This window comes from Myotis yumanensis, unplaced genomic scaffold (assembly GCF_028538775.1).
Source record: "Myotis yumanensis isolate MYYU_CA2020_CCGP unplaced genomic scaffold, mMyoYum1.0.hap1 SCAF_1, whole genome shotgun sequence".
Lineage (NCBI taxonomy): Eukaryota > Metazoa > Chordata > Mammalia > Chiroptera > Vespertilionidae > Myotis > Myotis yumanensis.
This window is the reverse complement of record NW_027223752.1, coordinates 66,334,862-66,353,605: the sequence shown is the minus strand read 5'-3', so window position 1 is coordinate 66,353,605 and position 18,744 is coordinate 66,334,862. Positions and strand designations below refer to the sequence as shown.

The 18,744-nt window shown below is 40.3% G+C and overlaps 1 protein-coding gene across 7 annotated transcripts in view; it reads left to right on the top strand.

Annotated features, from left to right (window-relative positions):
- Positions 1 to 18,744, top strand: part of SEMA6D (semaphorin 6D) — a 563,670-nt gene that overhangs the window by 377,778 nt on the left and 167,148 nt on the right. For all 7 annotated transcript variants that reach the window (XM_070423454.1, XM_070423474.1, XM_070423470.1 and 4 more), the window contains exon 4: positions 5,436 to 5,467. The gene's annotated coding sequence lies outside the window, so the exon portion shown is untranslated. The remainder of the gene's footprint in view (positions 1 to 5,435; positions 5,468 to 18,744) is intronic.

The window sequence follows — 18,744 nt, the reverse complement described above, 5'->3', positions numbered from 1 at the left end:
AAAATTGGAAGAAGTGGGGGTGGGGGGTGGTAAGAGGAATCTGAACATAGGCATTCTAAGCAAGAGGAACAGCCTGTGCAAAGGCACGGGGGCCGAAGCACTGTGGTAGGTCCTGGAAAATACAGCGTTAACTATAGCTGGGATCCAAAAGGTGTCCAGGGAAAGGATTGAGGGATAATAGAGGAAACAATATTGAAAAACTCTGTGACCTTCATTGCTTTTTGGCCTTTGCCAACAGGGAATCCGATGATGATCTAGTAAGAAAGAGATAAAAATTACTTTAAAAAAAAAAAGAAAAAAAGATAACTTTGATAGCTTTGTGGGGATAGAATAGGCTGGAATCAGTGGACAGGACAGAGGCAGTTAGGAGCAGTCCAGGTAGAGTAGATGTGGCTGAGGAACTCAGGAGAAGCCAGCTTTGGAAAATGTTGGTAGGAAGTCATTTGGGATCATGTGTACAAGGGAAACACCCAGGGCATAGTGAGTGCAGCATCCAGAGAGAAGGAGCCTGGATTCCTGGATGACTTCCTGGGACAGAGTCCCCATTCCAGCCCTGGACCACTACCTCTGGACCAGTGTTTCTGAAAGGTTGGCATCGGCCTCACCCTGAGGGCTTGATGAACCTCGGTCCAATTCAGCAGGTGTGGGAAAGTCTCAAAAACATGCATTTCTAACCAGCTTCCAGGCGATGCTGATTCTGCTCCCCCGGGCCTTGAGAGTCACTGCTTGGGACTATGGAAGTAATTGTGTAGACAAGAGAAAAATAAAAGTTATCTTATTTAAGCCACTGTTATTTCATTCTCCTTACCCATAGCTGAAACTACCAAAATGATCAGGAGGAAAGACCTGTAAGTCACGGCTTGCATGGCTTGATCTGATGCGAGGGGAGACACCATCTCCCTCATGAAGACCCAGCCTTCCTCCCAGGGCTTTATCCTGGCCTTGCAGCTGCCGTCTGCCACGTAGGCTCCCTTCCAACCACTTAACTAATATTTCTTGAGTGTAGATAGCAGAGTTCTCCGAAGTTACATTGGGGAGTGGGAGAAAGGTGGGCCTATTAACTGTAAGTGGAAGGTTAGGGCGTGGAGTTGATTTAAGGGAAGTCATAGGCCAATTTCTGAGAGTGTGCTGTGCAGAACATTAGTTTTTCAGAATGTTCTCAGGTGCTAGTACAAAACTTGCTTCCTGGGGTAAATAACTATTTTAAATGAGAGATGAAATAAAATTAACATTTTGCCTAATTTTAAGAGAACTCTGAATCTATAATATTATTCACTGAGGACCTCTGAAAGGGAATTATACTGTCAAGCACCCACCACACACTCTATTATTCTAAAACCAGGAAGTCCCTTATTTAGAAGCATCTCAGGGGAAGAGTGTTGAGTCAGATACACCCAGGGAAACACTGCCTCTAAGTTCTCTGTAGAACTTCACAAGAGTGCCTGGCTCCCAAAGAGTGGTTCCTAGGCTGGGGCTGGTCCAGGGCAAAGTCACTGTAACTCAACAGCAGTGATTTTCAACCTTCTTCATCTCGTGGCACAGATAAACTAATTACTAGAATTCTGTGGCACACCAAAAAATATATTATATTTGGTGTGGGTGTAATTTTGACTCATTCACACTGGACGGCTATGGTAGCATTGGCTCTTGTCATTGTTTTATTTGACAATCTAAAGGAATAGAGGTCTGTGCCCCTGACTAGTCAGATATTGCATGTTTTAAAAATTCTTGCAACACACCAGTTGAAAATCGCCAATCTACAGTAATACAGGAAACATAAGAATAATTACTCTTTTTTTTTAACTTAAGGATTGTCTTTATTTTGAAACTAGTGGCCTGATGCACGAAATTTGTGCACTCGGGGTGGGCTGGGGGTCCCCCAGCCTGGTTAGTGTCCTGTCACAGTGCAGAAGCCCCACAATCCATTGCCCCAAAGAGGTAGGCCCCGCCCACCCATCTGGGGCTCCTCGATGGATTGCCCCAAAGAGGTAGGCCAGAGCCGGGGAAGGCCTGTAGACCCCTGGCCAGGCCATGGCAGAGAGGCCACTCCACACACCTACGGACCCCCGGCACAGGCGCATGGAGAGGCCTCTCTGCCATGGCCCCGCCCCCATCCCAGATTCTGCAAATCTGCTGATCGGTCATTACTGTGACAGCATCCCAACCAATTTGCATATTACTCTATTATTAGTATAGATTATGTGCTTCCTATGCTTTTAGAGCTGAAATTTTCCTTTTCAATGAAATGATGGTGATGGGAGAGATGATCATTTCTCAAATATGTTCATATATGTTTTAAATAAAAACTCAGCATCTTTATGCCAGCCTTTTTATTTTAGTTTAATTGTATCATTTTTTAAGATACTTAGATATCATCCATTTCAATCCCAACATTGATAGATGAAGGAAATGAAGTCCTGAGGATGATAAAAGAAAATGATAATAAGTTGATTATCATTCATGCAAACTCTGTGCATTAGAAACTGCCATTCCACACTCAAGGACTTCATGGCATGGACTCAGGCACTTTGATGCCTTTCATGATATTCACTATAATAGGAAATTGAAAGTTTCGTGCAATCATAAGAAAAGCATGAAGTGTTTCATGAATTGGTGGAAAATTAGAAACAGCAGGATGTCATGTGTCCATTTCAGTAGTATTTGGTTCTAGGAAAATCCAAGACAGTACATAATTTATTATGATTAATTGTATTTACTTACATTGTTTGCTTTGTGGATATTTCCATCTCAACTGAGAAGGGGTGAAAATTAAGCAGAAACTTGGGAATCATTCAAGATCACAGTGAAAACGTTCTATTAACGTTTCAGATAATTCCCATTTATAAAATAACCCTAACGTTAGTTAATTTCTCTGCATGAAAGTTTCTTCACCTACAAAATATTTAAAAAATGAAAGGATTGAACTAAATCTTTTCTGAAGTCCTTCTAGCTATAAATTTCAAGGGTTCTATAACTTAGGCGGAGTTAAGCAGTAAATAAGGCCACATTAATTAGCATCTATATTACCTAAATTTTCTCCCTTTTTCAGTGATTTATGGATTATCAAAGTGACCTAATGCTAAGGCTAGTCATATATCTGTCTGGAAGTCATAAAAGAGAAGGAAAGACATTTGGAAATAATGAACAAGTTGCACTTATATATTACTGTTATCTGAGGACGTGGAGTTCTTGGGGTGCTCCGAAGAAAAGAATTTCCTAAGGCCCCCCTGGGAGGATGGGGTTTCATAGAAAACTTTATTGATGGTGTAAAATTAAGGGTTTTCCCTCCAATGTCCCCTTCCCGTATGTCCTGCCATGGAAGAAGTCCCATCTTGTCTTCAGCCAGGCCAGAATAAAGGCCACTGCCCAGAATTTCCGTTCCATGTTAACGTGCAGTCCAGTCCAGATCAGGCTAGCTTGGCTTGTGTCCCCAGCTGCAGTCCATTGCCTGTGGGGTCTGAACAGCCATCGGCCAAGCTTAAGGCCACATGGCTATGGAGAGAAAATAGGCAAGGCTCAGGCAAGTGCGGGTCAGGGAGTGCGGGAATTTAGCTGGTGGTTCCCTGGGGAGCATGAAGCTGTAGCTTCCTGGCAAAGCTGCCCAGATGTCTGTGCTTATAAGGTCTGGCCTCCCTGTGCTTTCTTTCCTCCCCTCCCCTTTCTCTAAAAATCAATGGGAAAATATTCTTGGGTGAGGGTTTAAATAAAAAAGAAAATGGACATTCTTGGGTGCTAATTACTTAGAGATTCCGATTTAGCAGAGCTGGGCTGGAGCTCAGGAATCTGCATTTTGAATACACTCCCCAAGGGATCCTCATGCACACTTAAATTTAGAAAATATTTCCCCTAAGATGCAAATCACTGTGCTGGGGGCATGGTACTTACAAATGCCCAAGCAATAAATAGTAGAAGGGTCAGAGATGAGATCAGAGTAAAGGAGGATTAATGTTACTGGGGTTCAGATAGTCCTTCTCACTTCATTCTAGCCAGTGGCAAGTAATTAGTGGCTTCTCTCTTTCACCCCCTGTCTTTTCCCGAAAGGTCAACAAACTTTCCACTTAGAGAACTCTCTTCCTGAAAGTAGTTTCACAGTCAGTGTGGGGAGGGAGGTGGAGGGAAGCACTAGAGGTTGTGGATTTATTGGAGAAGCACTTGCCTTAATTTGTTTTCTCAAAAAGTACATGGAGTTTCAGGAAACTAAGGTGAGAATATAAACTATCCAGGTGAATTTAAATGTCCTAATGTAAGTACATTCCCAACTACGATAAAGAGCCAGCACCCACATGATAATTCAGTGCAACTGAAACACATCCATTAGCTTTTAAACAAGTACAAGAATTTTAATATGTTTTCAGATCTTGTTTTGTCTGTTTTCTTCCATTTTTGAAGTCCACTGTATTCTTGAATGTTGATTTTCTTTTTCTTTTTTTAAATCCAGTCCACTGTTTTGTACAGAGCGCTGTTTCTGCCCTAAGGCTAAGAATGTTCTAGGTAAATCAATCAATCAATTTTTGCCCATTAAGAAAGAGTGCTAAAATAAAAAGAATCTTAACCTTTTGATGAATTTGGTAGCTCTTTGCTAAATACGTTTTTATCCCCAGTGTCAAAACACCCAGAAGAAAAGCCTTAAAGAGAGGAAAAGCTCCTCATTCCCAGGGACTTATGTGACATTTGGGGAAATTTTTTTCAAATCCTTGAGTATTGATGGACCCATCACTTGGAGGTAGTGGTGGTATTTTTAATTAAGACTTTCTAGCAAAGTTGGAGGATACACATATTTAAAATATAAAATAGCTGCTTCTGCAAAGCAAACTGGGAAGAAGACATGGTACTCAGCTTAACTGAGCATCTAACTCAGCAACAGCTTGTGCACAAGGCTGTTCAAATACCTTCCTTCAATTTTCAGACTCTCGGGCTTGTAGAACTGATGGAGTGACTGATTTATTTTGTAGGATGCGAAGTTTCCAACTTGTTATTTCCAGATTGTGGATGTTATATGACTGAACCTGGTGGTAATGTGTGCTGTTCCAGCCCAACTGTTAAATTAGAGCAGTTCATGAAGAAAAATGAGATACGATGTTGCATGAAATGGTGTCTCAGCACAAAGAAAATTTTTTCTCATCTGTGGAGGGAGATTAAAAAAAAAGACATAGCTGAGATCTTCAAGTTGTTGAAAGTTCAAAAAAATGTTTCACAACTACAGTGTCTAACCTGGGACAGTTTTTCACTTGAGTCTGTTCCTCTCAGCTGAACCTATTCCTAGCTTAATAGTGGAATTAAATACAGAAATTGGCTTCAGGTTAGAATCCAACTTGGCTTAAACCATTTTATTACTTCAAGCAAGAGATACATCAAATTGGAAAATGACAATTGTGGTGACAAAGGTCAGAAGGAATAGAATATTAATCCATTCCTCTATTTTTTTTTCCCTTCAGGTTTTTGACCACACAAACCAGCCTTCTCCAGGGTAAGCTACATTATATGCTTCTGTCATTTGTTGGGGGAAAACCAGCATAATTTTATTGACTTTGAGTACATTATTGTTGTGCGGTATCCCAAAGTCAGGAGGGCGACTTTCAAGCGGTGCCCAGAATTAGGTTTTTATCGGCAATGGGAGTGGTGAGGGCACCCCCAGGATACGGCTTGATGGCCTGACCAAGCATGGACTGGACCAATGAGAGAGACAGGAAGATCGGCTCTTTTTCTTGCTTGATTAGCCCTTTTATGAGACAGCAGACATTTCGTCTCTGATGTTCAAAGGCAGGAGGTTTCTTTGTGAGCAGCTGCGGCATGCCTGCGCCTCTCCTAAAGCCCACAGTTGGAAGAATTAAAATGCAGAGCGCCCCTCAGCACGGTCCCCGCCCTCAGCCCGGGTGAGCCTTCCCGTCGGGTCCAGCAGAACCACATTAGCCAAGTTGTTTAACTTTCCAGGAGTATCTGTCAAAACTAGCCATGGAGGATGCGTTAATCTCATTAAAGGACACACCAGGAACCCTTTTTTATTTCATTAGAAAATCAGGATGCATTTGATGTGCACCATCTGGTTTGTGAATACAGGAATAAGTTTTTCAAAAGGGCACATGTCCAAGTTCCATGTCTCATGTGCTTGAGAAGGAAAACCCACAAGCAGCTCTATTTTTAATGAGAGCAATGCTAACGCTAATAGGATTGGAGTGGATTTCAGTATGTGCCATGTCTCCCAAACTGCATGTGTTTGCAGTACACTTGGCAGCCTCGTCCTGATTAGAGGCTGGGCTTCCCGTGGAAAAAAATGTAAAGTTCTCCATGTGCTAATTGGAAAATAGAAAGAGGCATCATTGTAGCAAAGCAGCTGGCTCCTTAGGTATCAATTATGGCTCTATTATAAAGACCAGTATTTTAAAAGTATCTCTTATTATTTATTATGTCACTTTTAGAAACTATAAGTTTTCAAAAAATAGGAAAACAATCAAGTTAAACTTTACGATGTATGCTTTGTAAAAATGCCTTTTGGATGTAATCACTTGTATAATAATCACTTATTATAAATAAGAAGCAGTAACTAAATAAAAAATACAAATTTACTATCAGTAGTTCATGTTAGGTCCTTATAAAAATATAGCTCTGGAATGTAGCCATCTCACTATACCAGAATAATTCCTTCAGCTTCCTATATAATATTAAAAATATTATACAGTAACAACCATGATTTGTGAGGCAGTATGGTGCTCTCCTTCACCTCTCAGTAATTGGAGGCACCTTCTGTATGTATTCCACAAGTCCAGCTCAGGCTGACGAAAGGAAGCGTAATTATATTACAGGCAATCTATCTAAAGTAATTACAGTTGTCGCCATCGATCCAATTAAAGAGGATAACTGGCTCTACGGAGTCAGAGCCACGGAGCTTTCGAACTAAGTCCAGGCTTTGGGATAGCGCTGTGATTGAGGATTTCAAGAATTTTCATTTTCCAAAATATTGTTGCTTATAAAAATAGATAAGAATGCTGGGGATGGGCAGTAGGGAGAGATTGAATATGAGTAGAAGTTTTTTGTTTTATTCATTTAGTGATCAATTTCTTATTTTTAAGCACAGAAATCAATGTGCATTCTCCACATGAAAGCTTCAGGCCACCCAAGATCTTTATGGAAAGATTAACATAGCATCACAACATGCTATGGCCCACTGTACTCATCTGGCATCTCGTGCTATTCAGCCCCTGTCCCATTATTCCTTCAGAACCTCCCATCTGGTTCCACTAAGAGATGCAAGGCCCCGTCTCCTGTCTTTGCGCTCTGTGGAGGAAGTTGACCTGAGTGGCACCTTCCTGGCACTGGCTTATGTAGGGTCAGTGTGGGTGACAATATGAATATCAGGAAGAATTAAAGAGGATCAACTTTGGTCCATACCAGAATATAAGCCTTGGATACAAGACCCAGAGAATAAGAATTGAAAATTATGCCACTCACTGTGACTAAGATTTAGAAAAGGCCCAAGAGAGATTGTATATACCTGCATTGGGTGCTGTTTTCTTTGTGATGATTCACATATGAAGCCATGTAGCAGGAAAACTTAGTCAGGGGGTCAGAGGGGAGCATTTGCTATCTAATATCCATGGCTCCCTTAGTCACTGCTCAACATGCTTTCAACACTTCACACCCCGGGGTTTCTATTCTATATCTGGACTCTTCCACCTGCCTTGATCATCTCCTTCCCACACATTTTCTTGCTCTCCCACAGCCATCCTGCACCCCTTGCCACTCTTGGATGCGTGTTTTCTTTGTCCATATAAACAGTGCTAGTCCTGCTTTAGTACTTGCCTCTTCCCGGGAAACAGTTCAAAGAAGTAGAGGAGGCGGCAGAAAAAGGACGAGGTAGGAGAGCTGGGTTGTTTTATATTCCACTACTGACAAGCTCCGTGATACTGAGCAAGTCAACAAAGCTTAGTGAGTCCCAGCTTGCTCATCTGTAAATTGAAGTCGTTAGCATCTGTCCTGCCAACCTCATTATAATAAGTATCTGAAATGAAATTATGAATGTGGGAAAAGTCCTTAATAAATATAAAATTCCATACCACATGAGGGATTATATATACATATATTTACTATAATAAGCCCATCTACTCTGGTCATCTCCTTCTGTCAATTCCACCAGCCCTTGCAATTTAAATGGTCCTTCTGAAAATGCCCTCCATTTGCCTGGCTGGTGTGCCTCAGTTGGTTGAACATCATCTGGTGCACCGAGAGGTTGGTTCGATTCCCGGTCAGGGCACATGTCTGGGGTTGCAGGGCGATCCCCAGTAGAGGGAGTGCAGGAGGCAGCCAATAGATGTTTCTCTCTCATTGGTGTTTCTCTTTCTCTTTCTAGCTTCCTCTCTCTAAAATCAATTTTAAAACATTGTAAAAATTAAAGAAAAATGTCCTACTTTTATTCCTTGGGTTAATGTTTCTGTGCTTTCCGTTTCTTGTTGAGTGTTTAAGAAACTTGAAGACAGGCACCATGTGGCTGACTGCTTTTCTGTTTTTACTAACATTTCATTCGTTCCCTGACTTCCTGGGATGGGACTGTGTAGTGTTTGCTCTCTCTTTAGTTTTTCTCCAACCATTGTAAGCCTCTGGCCCAGCTTGGGCCTGAAGAAAACATGCTGCATTATCGGACAATAAGCATGTGAAGGACGAGGTATGGAATTATAGGCCAGAGGGGTGGCAGGACTTGCAAATTCCACATTCTCTCCGTGTGCACCACCCTCCAAGCACATGGATGCAATCACCAAGGTTAAAAAACCCTTTAGGGGTTTTATGGAGGTCTCATTTAGTAGGCATAATTGATCACATCATTGGAAATTGGTGTTTAACTTAATCACCAGCTCTCCTCCCGTTTTTGGAGGATTCAGGGGTAGAGCTGACAGTTCTAAATTTCTGATGAGTCTTGTTCCTTCTGATGACCAGCCCCCATCCTGAAGCTATCCAGGGGCTTTCACGAGTCACCTCATTATAACAAAATGCACTTCTATCACCCTTATCAGGAAATTGCAAGGGTTTTAGGAGCTCTGTGTCAGAAACCAGGGACAAAAACCAAATAGCATTTATGATCTAGCCTCCCAGACCAACTCTGGCAGGGAACCACACAAGGGCATGAATACCAAGAAGCAGGGATCATTGGAGCTGGCTACATATCTGCTCTGATTTTTCTTCTTTTATCTAGAGTTATTTCAAGGAAATCTGCTGTTTCCTTGAATGTTGCTTACATACGGTCAAGAGTATGATTTATTGGTTAGATGATGACACGGTATCCATTTATATTATTAACCTCTTGGTGGCCCTTGAATATATGAGCTGTTGAAACAAAAGCCTGCTCGTGATCCTCACTGGAATTCTCAAGGCCTAATGGGCCATGTGTCCAACTCAAACTCCTACAGGTGACCTCTAGCAATGGAAAGATCACTGGGCACAAACCATGAATCTGGGCTCTACTATTATTCATATATATATGTGTGTGTGTGTGTGTGTGTGTGTGTGTGTGTGTATAATTGATTTTTTACAGAGAGGAAGGGAGAGGGATAGAGAAACATAGATGAGAGAGAAACATCGATCAGCTGCCTTCTGCACACTCCCTACTGGGGATGTACCCGCAACCAAGGTACATGCCCTTGACCGGAATCAAACCTGGGACCCTTGAGTCCGCAGGCTGACACTCTATCCACTGAGCCAAACCAGTTAGGGCACTACTATTATTCTTGCTGCTGAGTTGTACCATGAGCTCAGTTTCCTCATCTCTAAAATCTGAGAGTCAAGAGAGATGATCTACATTGCCCCTTCTGGTGCTAAAATGTACACAGTTCTAGGAAGGCTCAAAGAAAATCGCTTAAATCAAATGATAAGGGTCACATTGGATGTGTTTAGTGAAGATGCTGCCAAGGGCCTTGCAATATGTTTAATTGATTTGGAGAGAGTAAGAGCTTATATTTCTTTTCTTAAGTATATTAAAATGATATATGACTCTTCAGTCAGTCACCACATACTCTAATTAATATTCTAAATAATATCACTGACATGACATTTTGGAATTTACTGATGTGGATAGATCACAGATCATCAAACAAGCATATTATCAATGTTTTACTCTCTCAACTTATATGTAGAGAAACTGAGGCCCAGAGAGGTGAAGAGACTATCTAAGGTTTCAAAGCAAATTAAAGGCAGCAATAGATGTCAGTCCAGAACTCCTCAATCCTTGTCCCTTTCCATGTCTATTATACCAACCAGTTGCTGTAGTTTTCCTCTATTATCATATTAAATAACTGCCTATCTCTTATTTAAAACTAACACACACATCAAGGAGTAGAATATTATTGATTTCAAGGGGCAAGTGCTAGTGTGTTTAAGAACATATTTTTATTGAATAGTTCAGGCTGAATTAAGATACTGTGTTCTATTTTGTTAATCTTGTGAATAAGAAGACCTGTTTTAATGAGAAGATGCTGCTCTGAAGGCTGCTCTGTGTGGCCTATTTACCTTGACATTTCAGGTATTGATAAAGCACGGGAAGGGGTTCACTGGAATTTCTTTAAGGAGAGAGAAGTGGGTGGTTGATGAGTGTTGCTTCTGCAAACAGGCAGAAGGAATAGGGAAGAGATGCCAAAGTTATGCTGGGTTCTGCTAAACATTTCTCCAGCCACTTTGCTTTTCTGTCTCTTCTCTCTGTCCATTTCTTATCCTTTTTGGGGCTCTTTGTAATGTCTTCGACATAAGTGAGGTCATAATTTGGCCTCTGAGATTGTAGTACATTCCCTGCTCTTAAGATAATTATTCAAAAAATTTCCAACTTGTATGTAAACAAAGACTCAGTTTTTATTGCAGTCAAGATAATATTATTGTACAATGGCTCGTTTGTATGCCAAATGGGAGTAGACTTGGATTCTCTGCCATTTCCTTAAAGGGACTTTATGGTAATTTATTTACTTATATGATTTAAAAAAGTATAAAAGTCTTTAATCCATGGATCATTAGTTCATAAACTTCTCTCCCTTATGCTCTATCTCTAAAAATTATCTTTCCTAGCTTAATCTCAGTGACCTGTTAACGAATAAGAACTAGACTAATTAGCATATACTTGGGTTGGTTTTACTCTTAGAGGAATTTTTACCTATAGAGTCCAACAATAGAAGGACGCTCTCCTTACCTGTTTGGACAAAGAGAAATAGCTAATTTACTAGATTGCCATTACAATGGCAAAGTCACTAGATTATCTGGAAGGGAAGAGGTTAGTTTTGTTTTGTTTTCTCCATCATTCTCATCAGAATTTATTTTCTCATAGTTAAATAATGGTGCGTCAAAAACTTATAAGCATCAAAAACCTCCTATATCTGGGTATGAACATACTATATAGAATTTTTACCTATAAATATGTATTATTCACAAATTATGGATGTATAATTTTTATATAAGATTTTCTCTGGATCCACATTCAACAAAATATCTCAATCTCATCCTTCCAAAAAATCAATATTTCACTTACCGGATGTGTGTGTGTGTATCTATATATATCTATATCTACGTGTGTGTGTGTGTGTGTGTGTGTGTGTGTGTGTTACTTTCAGCACCTTGTGTGTTTCTGGCACAACTAAATGAACATCTGTATGTTGAATACTTTTCTTTTTGAATTGGTTTTTAATCCTTAATAATTTCCTAAAGGAAGATCTATACATTGTATGAAAGTAATCATTAAACTCCTAGGATTATTACAGTGCACTCTGCTGTCATTTAGTCTGTATTCATATATTTTATCCTAGTTAAGGACTTGATGTGTTCTGCATATCAAGTCATTAAACTCATCCAAACACTGAATGCAGTAGTTTAAAATTACATTGTGAATTTTCACTGAAGGCAGATTTGAGATGTTTAACTGGCCATACTAGTTGTTCTGCTGATTCTGATTGTATTACAAAGAGAATAATGGAGTAGCCATAAGACTGCTGACTGTGCCTTGTGCATTTCTATTATCCACACAGTCTAAAATCTGAGAGTCAAGAGAGATGATCTACATTGCACCTTCTAGTGCTACAATACATACAGTTCTAAGAAGCCTCAAAGAAAATTGGCTAAATCAAATGATAATAAGGGTCACATTAGATGTTTTTGGTGAAGATGCTGCCAAGGCCTTGATATATGTTTAATTGATTTGGAGAGAGTAAGAGCTTATATAAGAACAACTAAATGATCACCTGTATATTGAACCCTTTTCCCTTTGAATTGTATCGTAATCCTAAATAAAATTTTATATCACATATAGTTTAATAAATAAAACTTAAAATAAACAAAATAAGAAGGCATAAAGGGAGGGAAGGTGAGTATACACCATACTCCCACAGGAAAAACCATGTCAAGATCTATATTTTGAGCAAAATTGACTAATCATTACCATCCTGTTTCAGGATGTATACAGATCTTGATATAAAATACAAATGTGGATTCACCAGTTTAAAAGCAGAAAACAGAAGCCCTTGTCAGAGGCCATTTTCTCAATATCTTCCTGTTTAGGTATGCATTCGCTTAGCTGCCCCTCTATTAAGGAACAACTCCCTTAAACACTTGAAGGCACAGGGACATGTCTTAATTGACCCCAAAGGGGGTCTTTGAAGGTCACTGCTTGTAAAACTTATTTAAAATTGAAGTTTTTTTTACATCAAAATGGATTAGGTAAATCATGGGACTTAAGAGCACCTGTTACCCAGTGAACCTAGCTGCATCCTCTACCTGCGCTGGCAGGAACTCCAGTACTCTGTCAGCTTCCCCAAGTCCTGGAGGTTTCCAGGTGATATCTCCATGTGCTCAGGAACAATTTCACATGAATCTACCTGAACTCCACCAGGGATGACACACCTCCAGCTGCCCAGTACGGCCTCTACTGTTTTGATGGCCCCACTGCTTTTTGTAATACCTAGAAGGCATGGTACATGTGTTCTGTTCTGCCTAACGGCCTTGTCTTTCTTGCTGCCTTATCTGGCTGTTTATTATCTCCCAGTGGTTGCTTTGAAAATATACAAACTGTCTCGTAGCCTTCAATCGAGCAACAGGATGAATTTCTTCCATGCTTAAAGAGGAGTTCTAAAGAAGTGTTGCTTGAACCACATTGAGTTAGATAGTTTGGGTTCTTTCAAGTTTTACTGCTAGCCCTCTTTTCCCCCAGGACCTGGACATGTTTCTAAGATACTGGGTCAGAGACTGATTCAAGTCATAGGCACGATGAGATAAGCAGACTCCCTGTTCCTCGCCAATGAGTAAGAATTTTACATGAGCAATAGCATCTTAACTGAGTCTCTCCTCCCCTGGGATGGATTCTTCCCAGGAGAAGACTTAGTGCCACTGCCTGCCCCCACCGTACCCCTGCTAGACTTTTATTGCACTACCATGTACGTTCAACACCCATTCCAACAGCAGAGTCACTTGACAACCCCTACCTCTAAGAAACCGGTTGGGTTCGATTTGAATAAACTTTTCTTATATATTTTACTACATGTGTGATAAAAATTTGCAGACGTATCTGAACCTTAGCAGTGAAGAGTTTCGGGCCAAGGCTCAAGCTACAATCCTACCACAATGTTCATTTATAGTTTCTTACTCTTTTGAAGAAATACTTTCCCATAATCTGCTCCCTTTCTAGATATATGATCTTATTCACTCAGACTATAATAATTTATTCTTAGTACCATTTTTCTTCCAAAGTTTTAATAGCAATACTCTATCCTGAAATGTTAAAGAGGACTTTTTCTCAGTGCTTCCTTATTTTTTTCTACTGCTAAAAAATACAGTTAATAAACTACAGAAATGGCCACGCTGATAGTTTCTAATGTAGAGTGCAGAATGAAAGAAAGCAGGACAGGAAAAGAAAACAGATACTTGTGTAGCTCACTTCAAAGTGGATTAAGTTATTTAAGGAATGACTTTATGTTATAGGGCAGTTAAAACTATTTTAAAACAGCTAAATGTGTTCAGAACATATGTCTTCATATGGCAAATGGCACACAGATGACTGAAGTTCTATCGTCATTCCTAATGTCTGCAGCACCCAAGTGAAAGCATGTGAAACACCACCATAATGGAAGCAACAGCAAAGGCACCTCTGTCAGAGTAGCATATGATTGATTAGTTTACCCTCCAACCTCCCTCCCCCCGTCACACACACATGAGTCTAGGACTTTGCCTCAGAATGTCAAAGATACCATAGTCTTTGTGCTTTTCTACACCTCACCTGCAAGGTATTTTGTCTTTCTTACATCCTAAATATCTAACAATAAAGGAATGATTAAACAACTACAATGCTATCTATTCTATCACCAAAAAAATCATATGTGTTAAAATGTCTTTGAAATAACATTTTAATGATGTGGGAAAATACTCAAGCTAAATCATTAAGTGAAAAAACAATTACAAAACTTTATAAACAACACATATAATGAAAATGTGTGTGTTTATATGTATGAAATACACAACATGCTTATAATTAAATTGACGTAATTAAAAGAAATTTTTACTTTTTCTGTAGGGTCTATAATGAGCAACTATCTATATACACCGAGTGGCCAGATTATTATGACCACATGATGTTTGTAGGCAAATTAGCTATAATTTTGCCCTGAAGTTGCTAGAGGGCCAGATCATTATAAACAGGGTTGTTTACCATGACAGTAGAAGTGATTTTTTTCTGAAGATATGGGTAAACAATGCGATTTAACAGTCTTGAATGTGGGATATATATTATTATGAGTGGCCAGATTATTATGACCACCCCATCAGTACTTCGTTGGGCCACCTTTTTTCTTCAGTACTGTGGCGATTCTTCTTGGCATTGACTCCACAAGATGTTGAAAGGTGATGCGAGGAATCTGACACCATGCCTGATGAATAGTACTGTCCAATTCTGTGAGATTTGATGGTTGTGGAACCAGCTGCCTGATGGCTCTTTTAACTTCGTACCACAAATGCTCAATTGGATTGAGATCTGGTGATTGTGGGGGCCACCTAAGCAAGGTAAAGTCTCCCTCATGTTCTTGAAACCACTCCTGCACAATACGAGCACCGTGGCATGGCGCATTGTCTTGTTGGAAGAAGCCATCTCCATTGGGATACACCATCAACATGATAGGATGGACTTGATCAGCAATGATACTTAGGTATGTTGTGCTATTCAGATGTTGTTCCACAAGAATTAAAGGGCCCAAATCATGCCAGGAAAACATGCCCCAAACCATAACACTGCCCCCACCAGCTTGAAGGATTGTACTCATGCATGTGGGATACATGCTTTCATGCTGTTTCCACTAAATTCTCACTCTGCCATCTGCATGATGCAACTGGAAACGTGATTCATCGGACCGCATGACTTTTTTCCAATGCTCAACTGTCCAATCCTTGTGTTCCTGTGTGAATTGAAGATGTTTTATCTTGGTAACTACAGACAGCAAAGGTGTTCAAACAGCCCTCCAGCTTCCATATCCCATACGATGCAATGTATGGCTAATTTGCCTACAAACGTCAGGTGGTCATAATAATCTGGCCACTCAGTGTGAATGAATATATATATATATATATATATATCCCACGTTCAAAGGCTGTTAAATCACATTGTTTACCCATATCTTCAGAAAAAAATCACTTCTACTGTCATGGTAAACAACCTGCTTCCCTATTTATAATCGTCTGGCCCTCTGGCAACTTCAGGGCGAAATTATAGCTAATTTGCCTACAAATGTCATGTGGTCATAATAATCTGGCCACTCAGTGTATATAAAAGGCTAATATGCGAAGTGTCCCCTCAGGAGTTTGACTGGGAAACTGGGAGTTCCATTGCTCACTATGACATGTGCTGACCACCAGGGGGCGGCTCAGAACATGGCAGGCAACCAGCAGCAGCTGTGGGGTGCTGAGGGAGCGAGGGAAGGAGGAGGTGGGGAGACAGGGAACCTGATCAGCCCTGATAGCTGGCCAGGCCTAGGGACCCTACCCATGCACGAATTTCATGCACCAGGCCTCTAGTTAATTAGATAAAAGAAAATGGGACATTATATAGGAAAGTAAATCTTAGAACAATATTTATAGCTAGCTAAAATACATAGGATTATTGCAAATGCCATAGCTTTGGAGCATAAGTAAAAGCCTTCAATAGCTTCTGAGGAAGGAATGCTCACCCTGTAAGAGCCACTAAGGTGGAAGTTGAGAAATCAACAGTGAGACAGTTTTCAGAAGAAGCTATATTAAACTGAGGTAAAGTAGCCACATTTCAGGGGAGCCAGCGCAAGAAAGGGAGTGCATGGATGAGCTGCTTAATAGTGGCATTAAGAAGAGGGCACAAGAATAAATATGTGAGATGAAAATAGAGTGTGAGGGAACCCAGGAAATTGTTGGGAACAAGTAGGAAGGCTGGGAGTTTCTGCCCTGGGCATGGCCCTAGTTCAGGTCATCGTGTTTGTGGATGTGGAATTAGCTGGTGAGAGTCGGAGCTGATTGTTAGGCATTGAAATGGAATGTTCTTGAGAGAATGGCATGCTGAGTACAATTTTATATGAAACACCACCCTTATGCTGTCCCTGTGGTTGTACCATTGTCCCTTTTGCATGTTTTGATTTATTATAGAAGTGAAAGTGAATCGAATTATGGTGACCAAATCTCAGGGCTCATGGTGACTAAGACGGAACTTTCTACTGGGAAAATAAGCATTTTTGAAAAGAAGATACATATACATGCAATCATCCCTTGCCTACTTGAACAGAATAAATTAAATGTATTTCTTCCTTCAAGGCAAAGGTAACACAATACATTTTTGCATTGAAAAAATCAGTGTGATGTAAAAAACTCTTATTCAAGCCAGTCAGAGAAAGATAAATACCACATGATCTCACTCATTTGTGGAATATAGAAAACAACATAGACTGACGAACAGGGACAGATCCAAAGACAGAGAAACAGCGATCAGACTATCAATCCCCAGAAGGAAAGTAGGGGAGGGTGTGGGTAAGGGGAAGAGATCAACCAAAGGACTTGTATGCATGCATATAAGCCAAACCAATGGACACGGACAACAGGGGGATGAGAGCATGAGTGGGGGGGGGGGGGGAGGCTGGGGCTTAATGGGGGGATGAGGACACATTTGTAATACCTTAACCAATAAAGAAATTTAAAAAAATAAAAATAAAAAACTATTATTCAAAATAATTCCAGGAGGACTACGTTTGTGGGCACTTTTCGTTCCTTTTCCTGGATATTATCCTTCTCTCTAATTTCCTGGCCCTTTGCTACTGTTTCTTGCTGTCACCACCAGCCCCCAAGCCCTTTTCACCGGTCCTTAGCGTTTTCCTTGGTTTGGAAACTCCTGGTTTCCATGTGCCAGAGAGCAGGGGCCCAAGGAGCTTCTGTGTGGGCCAAGGGCATGGGCTTTAGCACCCAGCTCTTATGAAGGCTGTTTGCCAATGCAGTGACCTTTTTTTCTTATTAAATTTAATTTATTAGGATGACACTAATTAACAACATTAGACAGGTTTCAGGTGCACAATTCCACAACACCTCATTTGTACACTGTACTGTGTGTTCACCACCCCAAGTCAAGTCTCATTTATCCCTTCATACTCTCCTCCAGCTCCCTCTACTCCCCTTTTCTCCCTCTCCCAGCAATGACCGCACTGTTGTCCATGAGTGTTCTCTCTCGCTCTCTCTCTCTCTCTTTATCAAATGCGTTTGTTGTTGTTGTTTTTTACTTTAAAATTTTTTATTCTGGATAATTGAGCCTGACAAATAACTGGGTTCTTATAAGTGAAGTGATATCAAACATCTGTTCCCTTGGCAACTTGGTATATATCTGAAAGTTCTCTAGCCTCTTTTCTAGATCTTAAAGTTATTAAAAACCTCAACAATACTAACAGTGTACAATGTAAACATGTTTTAGAACCTATGTAAATGTGTTTATGAGAAATAGCGATAATGTTGTTTCATGGCAGTGAGTTTTAAACTATATGGAGCCTAAAACTACAGATTATTTCTTTTTTATTATATTTGGGAGAAGGAATGCCACTAGCTATTCTAAAATCTGGAACTTTAAAAATGTACATCTACATAACCAGAGCCAAATAACTGGCTACAAACATAGCACTGAGAAATACCTTCCCCCACCTCCCCTCCCTACAGACAAATGCATAATAAACAGATTTCATCTCAACTCTCTGTTTTACCCCTTCAGTTGTTGGGGGAGAAGGATGGTCTTTAAACTTCATTTATTCATTTATTAGGAAACATTTTAAGTTCTCCCTGTATTTCTAGCCTATAATTCAGCAGTTCTCAACCTGTGGGTCGCGACTCCTTTGGCGGTCGAATGACCCTTTCACAGGGGTCGCCTAAGACCAGCCTGCATAGCAGATATTTACATTACGATTCATAACAGTAGCAACATTACAGTTATGAAGTAGCAACGAAAATAATTTTATGGTTGGGTCACAACATGAGAAACTGTATTTAAAGGGCCAGAAGGTTGAGAACCACTGCTATAATTGATCCGTCCTTCATTCATCATCAGATATTTATTGAGCTCCTCTAGGAGTCAGGTACCCTTCCAGATGTTGGGGATAAACAGTTAGCAAGACACATGATCTCACTAGATAATAAAGACCATTATAAACTGATGTACAAAAATAGATACAGAGGCAGAGCAGCATCGAACAGACTGTCAAACTACAGTGGGAAGCCGGGGGAGGGTTGGGTGGGGGGAGGGTAAGAGATCAA